The 9,185-nt window shown below is 40.3% G+C and overlaps 1 pseudogene; it reads right to left on the bottom strand.

Annotated features, from left to right (window-relative positions):
* Positions 1 to 1,951: 1,951 nt before the first annotated feature.
* On the bottom strand, positions 1,952 to 2,493 carry LOC133261189 (large ribosomal subunit protein eL42-like; annotated as a pseudogene).
* Positions 2,494 to 9,185: the final 6,692 nt, after the last annotated feature.

Below are 9,185 nucleotides of genomic sequence, written 5' to 3' on the forward strand. Positions count from 1 at the left end.
GAACACTGGAGTACTTCCCCTACTAGAAATTAAATAGTAGTAACTAAGAGGTACTGAATGTTTGCTTGTTCCATTACTTGAAATGCCAAAACTCCTTTAATCTTCAGAACAGCTTTATGACATGGGTACAGTAATCTGTCAAAGGTATGGAGGCCAAGGCGGGTGGTCATATCTCTCTCCTGGGATCAGTGTGGAAATAAGATGAGGTATAAAGTGATGGGCCAACATGCATGTGACTCTACTTTGGAAACCACAACCATATGCTCTATCCCTTGGGGTTTTCTACTTCAGATAAGATGTCAGTCTCTCAAAGTCATCACTTCTTCTCTTCTTATTGTCCCCAAAGGTAAGAAGCACAAGGTCCCTTCTTATTTTAAGGACGTTATAGATTCTTGTTGAAAGAAGAAAAGAAGATGGACTTTGAAATGGGTAGGATTTGAATAGGCGGAATGTGGGAACCATTTCAAGCAAAATCTTAATGGCAAGAATAACACTCTTTAACGGCCAGTGACAAGTGAGTACATCCCAGCATTGTTGTTCTTTAGTTGCTAAATCGTGTCTGACCCCATGGACTGTAGCCTGTCAGGCTCCTCGGTTCCTTGGATTTCCCAGGCAAGAATACTGGAGTGGGTTGCTGTTTCCTTCTGCAGGGGATCTTCATGACCCAGGAACTGAATTTGAGTCTCCTGCATTGGCAGGCAGATTCATTACTGCTGAGCTACAAGGGACGCCCACATCCCAGCATTAAAACTTACCAGTTCTTTGACATTCATTATGTGTATGTTGACAAATATTCAATTAAAAGTCACATTAAGAAGAAAAAAGAGGATTTTATTTGGGCCAAACTGAGGATTAGAACCCAGGAAACAGACTCTCAGAAGCTCTGAGACCTGTTAGAAGTTGAAGGCAAGGTCATATACATTCTTGAGACAAAGGATCATACATCAAAATGATAGACTGATATATAACATTCACCAAAAATACATAGTCCAGGTAAACATGTACAAATTGAGCAGTAAGTTCCTACGACTGCCTACAGACTTGGGAAGGAATGTGAATCTTTTGGGAAGTTATGTTGCTAGCATCAGAAGAAAGAAGAAAAAAAATTGATGTTTAAGTTCGAGTAGGAATTTCCATCTTTGAGGAGCTCTGGTTAACTTGTAATGCAGATAGACCCACACTGCACATTAGGGAGGAAGGAAAGAGGCCCAAATGGAACAGAAAGGCAGAATTTTGTTTAAATGTTCTTGCCTGCCTTAAAATATACATTTTATTTCATGTCCCATCTCCTCCAAGAAGCCTTCCTTTCTAGCATCATTCAAGAAACTCTCTCCTTTCTATTTGTCTTATTGTCTCCAAAAATAGCTTGGCATTGAACTATATTCAGTTTTGTTGTTCAGTCGCTAAGTCCTGTCCAACTCTTTGTGACCCCACGGACTGCAGCATGCCAGGCCTCCCTGTCCTTCACTGTCTCCCGGAGTTTGCTTAAACTCATGTCCATTGAGTCAGTGATGCCATCCATCCATCTCATCCTCTGTTGCCCCATTCTCCTCCTTTCTTTTTGGAAAAAAGTATGTATCACAGTATACTAATTTATTTTTTTACATTAGAAAAATTGAAATATAGTTGATTTACAATGTTTTGCTAATTTATACACACACATATATATATTCTTTTTTAAATATTCTTTTCCATTAAGGTTTATCACAGGATATTGAATATAGTGCCCTGTGTTATGCAGTAGGACTTGTGTTTATCCATCCTATATATAATAGCTTGCATCTGCTAATCCCAACTTCCCCTCCATCCGCCCCCCAATCCTCTCCCCCTTGGCAACCACAAGTCTGTTCTCCATGTCAGTATATCACAGTATATTTAAAATACCTTTTTTTTTTTTTTTTGAGGTAAACAATCTCAAACTTCTACTGTCTTCATAATAAAACTGTGAAGCTCAGAACGGGATCACTTGCCTCTTTCTCTTCTTATCTCCTCCCAGCTCAAAATGCGTGTACCTCTTTTTAGCCAAGATTCTCTTGTAGTTGGGCTTCGTGCATTCGAGCTGCAGCACAATCTTCTTTGTAGTTTTAGCCTTTTTCCGGAAAATCGGCTTAGTCTCGCCACCATAGTCACTCTGCTTCCTGGCATAATGCCGCTTTTCCTAGGCAGGCAGAGAATCCTTGCCCTTCCTGGCGTGTGTCACTTCGTGCAGTTGGTGCTTGCCACACTTCTTATAGAAAGTCTGGTGGGTTTTAGAAACATTCACCATGTTTGTGAGAGCAGTGTCAGCATGGAAAGAGGCTAAAATACCAATTTTGTTTGAGTGGCAGGTGAGATCTTAATTACCCAACCAGGGAGCAAACCAGTCATCCCTCTGCATTGGAAGCACAGTCTTAACCCCGGGACCCCCAGGGAAGTCCCTAAAATACCTATTTTGAATGCAGTCTTTTCTCCCCTCCAATTCTTCCTTTCCTCAAGGTCAGAATACTTTTTGAATACTCCCCTCTCCCAGCTTAAGGAGCCTAGATGTTCTCAGTACATAAATAGATTTTAAACTGCTTGGTAAAAGCCACAGTTGGATGCACAGTAAAGGATATTCCTTTCAAAAGCAAATGTGCCCAAGGAATTTGGGTGCTATTGCTTTGTGTAGATGAAGCTTTCTGCCTGACTGTTTAAACAAAATTCTCAAGATAGTCTCAGAACTTTGAAAAGTGAATACTTATCTTTGCATTCATTCCTAAAAATCGTGAGAAACATTTCAAATTCAAGAAAAAATGGATTATTTTGATGGAATTATCCTAGGTTCTGTATATTAAAAGATCCCCTCTGTTTATAAAATGAGTTTCAGTTCAGTTCAGTTGCTCAGTCGTGTCCGACTCTTTGCGACCCCATGAATCGCAGCACGCCAGGCCTCCCTGTCCATCACCAACTCCCGGAGTTCACCCAGGCTCACGTCCATCGAGTCAGAACTGTTTAAAAATTACTTTAACCTGATTCTTTGTCCAGGTTTATGTATATGATAAACACATCACTGAATTCTGTGACTTGTTCGGGCAGAGAAAAAGTTAATGTGCACTCCACTGAGAATTCTTGTTACTTACCCTCGAGGTGACTTCCCGTCTAGAGAAGCATCACAGTTTAAGAAATTCTTTTCCAACTATTCTGCTGACTTACCCCCTTTGTGAGTGTGGAAAATCAGCTCAACTGTGTAGTTCATGATTGGTCAAATTACTGGTTTACATGGTGTAACCAAAGTAAGTCAATTGATCAGTGCTTTTTGGCTGAGGGCATGCTTGCCAAGCCCAAGTCATGACTCCTGCCTGCGAAACCTGCTTACAAAGGCAATTGCCTTTTAAAAGTCATTTGGATCAACATTTCAGCACTAATTTTATTTTATGGTGGAAAAAAGAGAACTTTTCAAGTTTTGGAGAGATTTCCCGTTCTTATGTTTCAGAGACAAGACTGTTGCTTAGAGAACTGCTTTTCAAAGTCGTTCAAAGTCTTTAGTGTAATAAGCATCACCTGGAGAGCTAGTTAAACCTTAGATTTCTGGGGCCCAATCCCAGTTTCTGACTCAGTAGGTGTGAGGTGGGATGGAGAGCTTGCATTTCTAATGAGTTCCTGATGCTTGTGTTCTTGGTCCAGGGACCACACTCCGAGAACTGCTGCTGAGACACCCTGGGGTTAGAGAATCCTAGAGTTGGACCTCTGAATGTTGATATTAGGTCAGACACTGTCCAAGCCACTTTGCGTCTGTTAACATCTAATCCAGATGACAACCTTACAAGTTGGGAACAATTATTGCTATTTTATAAATCAAGGAACTGAGGCTCAAAAAGTTAAATTGGTTATCCAAGATCACACAGCTTGTAAGTGGAGGAGCCAGAATGTGAACCCAGGTTTTTCTGTCTCTAGATGAATGTTACTTCTGTTAAAATATACTTTTTTGGAGGGGTGGGGTGGGAGGGAGACTCAAGAGGGAAGGGATGTATCTATACTTACCGCTGATTCACATTGTGGTGCAGCAGAAACTAATACAACATTGTAAGGCAGTTATACTCAAAACAAACAAACAAACAAACAAACAAAAACAAGAAAGAAAGATGCTTTTTTATCTAGATTAAAGATCTTCTAGTCCCAGTTTCTTCCTCATGTAGGAATAATTTCTCTAACATCCCTGATCCATGACTCTTCAGCTTTTGTCAAGCCTCTCAGGAAGGGGCACTCACTGCTTCACAAAGGAGCTCTTATTGGGGACAGGCCCCATTTCCACCTACCATCCCACTGGGGGTTAGAACTATGTATGTGAATTTTAGGCAGGAGGAAATTCAGTCCATAGCAGTGGGGCTCTGCGATGGGAGGGCAGAGAAGTTGGCTGACTGGGGCAGGCCAGAGCTGTTCTGGCCTCACTGGACAAGCTTTCCTACCTCCTGGAACGCAGGAGGGGGCATGTGTCACAAGGGTGGATGGTCTGGGGCCCTGGCTTAGGGAGGAGCCCTTTAGAATATGTGGCGGGGCTCAAGTTTTTGAGTTTTAAGGGAAGGTTATTCTACATAGGCTAAGGCTGCAGGGCTGCAGAGGGACAGTGCTCTGGGCCATGGCTGGGCAGGCTCTAGTCCCCACACCCACCTCCAACCCTGGAAATGACAGGAAAGCCTACTCTCTCCTGCGGCATCCCTCCAGTGCACTCAATTAAGAAAGTTTTCACATCCTGCTCACTTTAAAGGAGAAATGCTTAAAGGGATCCTGTTGTTTAGCACAGCACACGAAATGAAAGGGGCATTCGGAACTGAGGCCGTAATTCATTACAAACAGTTGAGTGCCAAATTTTTAAAAAGTGTTAAAAAATAATATAAATACAAGGTGAAACTTTTCAAGTCCTTCAGCTTTACTCCAGAAAACACGAAAATGGAGAATCTTGTTCCTTCCCTTCCCATCCCATTTTCTCTCTTCAAAGGTAAAAAGCATAGTTTCCTATGATTCCTTCCAGAAAAAGATGCACTTACCCACTTATGTGTCAATGCCAAAAATTATACAAAAGGGATCATTCCCCTCTACAGAATGCTTTCAATAACAAAAGAGAATTAATAATTAAATAAAAGTAATTATTAATTAAAAATTAAAATATTAAAAATTAATATATTAAAAGTCTTTCCCCATTGGCATGTCCAGAACACCCATATTCTTGTTAACCTCTGCACAATATTGCTTCATCTGGGGAGGGAGGTGGGAGGGATGTCCAAGAGGGAGGGGACATGGGTAAACCCATGGCTGTTTCATGATGATGGTTGGTAGAAACCAAGGCAATATTGTAAAGCAATTATCCTTCAATTAAAAATAAAAAAATATTGCATCATGTGAATGATGGATAATTTATTTTCTTCCAGTTGTATTGAGATACAAGTGACACCAGTTCAGTTCAGTTCAGTTCAGTCGCTCAGTCGTGTCCAACTCTTTGCGACCCCATGAATCGCAGCACGCCAGGCCTCCCTGTCCATCACCATCTCCCGGAGTTCACTCAAACTCACATCCATCGAGTCGGTGATGCCATCCAGCCATCTCATCCTCTGTTGTCCCCTTCTCCTCCTGCCCCCAATCCCTCCCAGCATCAGAGTCTTTTCCAATGAGCCAACTCTTTGCATAAGGTGGCCGAAGTATTGGAGTTTCAGCTTTAGCATCAGTCCTTCCAAACAACACCCAGGACTGATCTCCTTTAGAATGGACTGGATCTCCTTGCAGGTATAACCATATCTAAATTTTTTGCTATGTGAAAGGATATGTGCCTTTTAAATTTTGGTATTTATCAAACTTATCTGCAGTAAGAAACTGTATCAATTTGCACCCTCCTTTCCTTAAAAGTCGGAGAAGGCAATGGCACCCCACTCCAGTACTCTTGCCTGGAAAATCCCATGGATGGAGGAACCTGGTAGGCTGCAGTCCAGGGGGTCACTAAGAGTCGGACATGACTGAGCGACTTCACTTTCACTTTTCACTTTCATGCACTGGAGAAGGAAATGGCAACCCACTCCAGTGTTCTTGGGGCGGGGGAGAATCCGTTCTTGAGTGTTCTTGAGAATCCCAGGGATGGGGGAGCCTGGTGGGCTTCCGTCTATGGGGTCCCACAGAGTCGGACACGACTGAAGTGACTTAGCATAGCATTCCTTAAAAGTGAATGAGAGTGTTGTGTGCCTGTGCTCAGTTGTGTCAAACTCTGTGACCCCCGCGGATGGTAGCCACCAGGCTCCTCCATCCATGAGATTTTCCAGGCAAGAATACTGGAGTGGGTTGCCATTTCCTACTCCAGGGGATCTTCCTGACCCAGGGATCAAACCTACAGCTCTTGCATCTCCTGCACTGGCAGGCAGATTGTAGACACTACAGCCACCTGGGAAGCCAGAGTATTAGTTTCTTCATATCCCTCCCAGCATCTGAAAAGTCTTGTACTGGTTTGATAAGGGAAAAAAAAAAAAAGTTTTCTTGCCATTTTGATGTGCATTTCTTTAAATATGTGTGAATTAGAGCATCTTTCCACATGTTTATTATCTTTTAAATTTGCTTTGTTTATGAACTCTTTCTATCCTTTGCACACTTTTCTATTGAGCTATTTTTAAAAATATTCATTTATATCAGTTCTATCTAAATTAAGGAAAAGAGTTCTTTGAATTTGTTTTCCCTGTTTTGAAACTTAGCCTTTCATTTAAATTTCAGTTTCTGTCATTATTTTCCTTTTTTTTTTTCATTCCAAAGTTACATTGCTACCTAGAGAACTTGACTAATTCTTCCCCATATAGTTTCTAGATTTCATAGTCTTTTTAGAAAAGCCTCTGTCTTAGATTAGCATTTAGTTAACATGCTTTTAAGGATATTTTTTGAGTTATTTTTTACAGTTCATATTTGATATATCAGAATTGGGTATAAGGAATAAGATCCCAGCTGTGTTTTTGTCTCAATGTATACAGACGAGTTGTGCCATCACTACTCACTTTTATTCACTAGCCTCTTTTCCCCAGCATTTTGAAATCTCACTTTTCCATTTTTACAGTAAATTCCCTTGTGCATTAGAGTTTATGTCTTATGTTTCTTTGGTTTCATTCATTTATTCTCATATCAAACTGCTTTATTAATTGAAGGCTTGAAATATATTTTGATACCATACAGAACTAGCAGTGGACATGCTTTGGACAGGGTAAACAGAGAAGGTCTTGCTGGTGGGTGACATTTAGGCTGACATTTGACGGATAAGAAGTCGCTAGCTTCATGGAGATGAAGGCAGAAACATTCAAGGTAGAGAGAGCTACATATCCAGAGGTTGGGAGATAGAAAACAGCTTGGCTTATTTGAAGAAGCTATTAAAAAAAAAAAAAAAAAGACCAGTGTGGTGAGCACAGCAAACACAGAAGAGAAGGACATGAGATGGGGTTGGAATGATAGGCCACATTTTGTTGGAGAGCTTGGTTTTGTCCTCAATATAAAGGAGCGCACTTAATGGATTTGAAGTAGGAAAGTGACATGCTCCAGTTTCCCAGGGTATAACATCGTCACTGGTTGTTATGTGGAGATTGGCAGGAGGAGAACAAAAGTTGCAACAAAGAATGTTGTTTTCCTCTTCGTGCAAGTAGCTTCTCCTTATTATATTCTATCCCAGCATCTTATTTATTCCTTTTTAGGGTAGTTTCTCTCTTAGTCCTTTTTGTGTCCTTAGGGCTAATACAGAGTTTAGCAAGTAGCCTGTGATCAATTTTTGAATCATGAATGAACGAATAAGTAAGCCCTTTCGATTTGCATCCTGGCCCTATGAAGTGAGAGTTTTAAATCCCATACACATTTTAAAAAATTAATTAAGCATTTGAGTAGCGATAAGTGGGTTAAATATTGGTTAGTTATATTCCAGCAGCCAGACTAAAGAGGATTCATCTTTTAAAAGAGTTGATTCCTGGTTGCAATGGCACCCCACTCCAGTACTCTTTTTTTTTTTTTTCATTTAACACATTCAATAAATATTTATTAATGCAGTTCTAGGTAGTTCAAACAGTTTTTAAAAGGGGGGAATATTTTTAAAAAATTGAAACTGAAAACATGGTAACAATACCAAAGTTTTGAGTTGGAATTTAGTTGCTTCCTAAGAAGCAAGCATGCTTTGCCTGTTGTGTTTGTAGAAGAAAAAATAATATCCATATATTACATGCTTCCTTTGCCTAAATATATATATCCATATATATATACAAAAGAACAACTTCAGATAAATAATTACAAAATAAACCTTCAGGATTTAGTCATTAAGAGTTTGTCAAGATACTTTTTCTATGTAATCTTTTTGAATGGAAGAGATAAGATTCAAGGTGATGTATTCTCTAAATAGCACTTTAAATGAATTTTTGTGTTTATTAAGTTAAGTACTCAAGGACTTGGTTTGAAGAGTCCAAGAGACTAAAAGTCTGCTTTTCAAGAGCATTATGATCTTCCATCAATGGAGAGATTTTGGCATTTCTGTATTCTAATAGTTCACGATCCTTGCTTGACATCAGTAACTCACTGTCGTCTACTCCAATAGCCGCATGTTCCACCAGAATACTTGCTTGATATGCTCCAACTGGCAGCTCGGGCATTCCAATATAGTCATGATCTGCCACTACTGAACCGTGTAAGAGATGGAGACTATCTTGTTCACCCGATTCTCTGACATAGGGCTTCAGGTGGGACATCTTGATAGGTCGTTTAAGTCTAGCCCCAGAGCTGTCTCGAAGAACAGTGCCCCCGTTCTCCATAATGTAGTCTATGACACAAGGGCTGACCCATTCAGACCGGAAGTGACCGTCCTTCCACCAGTTTTTCCTCTGCCTTAACACTTCATTACCCACTTTCAGATGAAATGGATTTAGTTGCTTCGGTTTCTTTTTAACAATGATTTTGCTTTTATTTAGTTCATTACAATTGTTGTTCTCCATCTGGCCCACTAAAGTTGTCTTATTCTCCATTATTTTATCAGCTTCTTTAATTGCATCTAGAATTTTGGCAAACATACTTGTATTATCACCATCCACTTCATGAATATCTGAAGATTCAGGCATGTAAAGATTTCGATTAAACATTTGAAAATATGGTGTATTTTTAGTAGGTTCCAAGTGAGTGACATTGAAGGCGAATGAAACAGCTGGCAGGTGGTCATCCCAGTCGTTTGGGCAGTCCGC

This window comes from Bos javanicus, chromosome 15 (assembly GCF_032452875.1).
Source record: "Bos javanicus breed banteng chromosome 15, ARS-OSU_banteng_1.0, whole genome shotgun sequence".
In the NCBI taxonomy this organism is placed as follows: domain Eukaryota; kingdom Metazoa; phylum Chordata; class Mammalia; order Artiodactyla; family Bovidae; genus Bos; species Bos javanicus.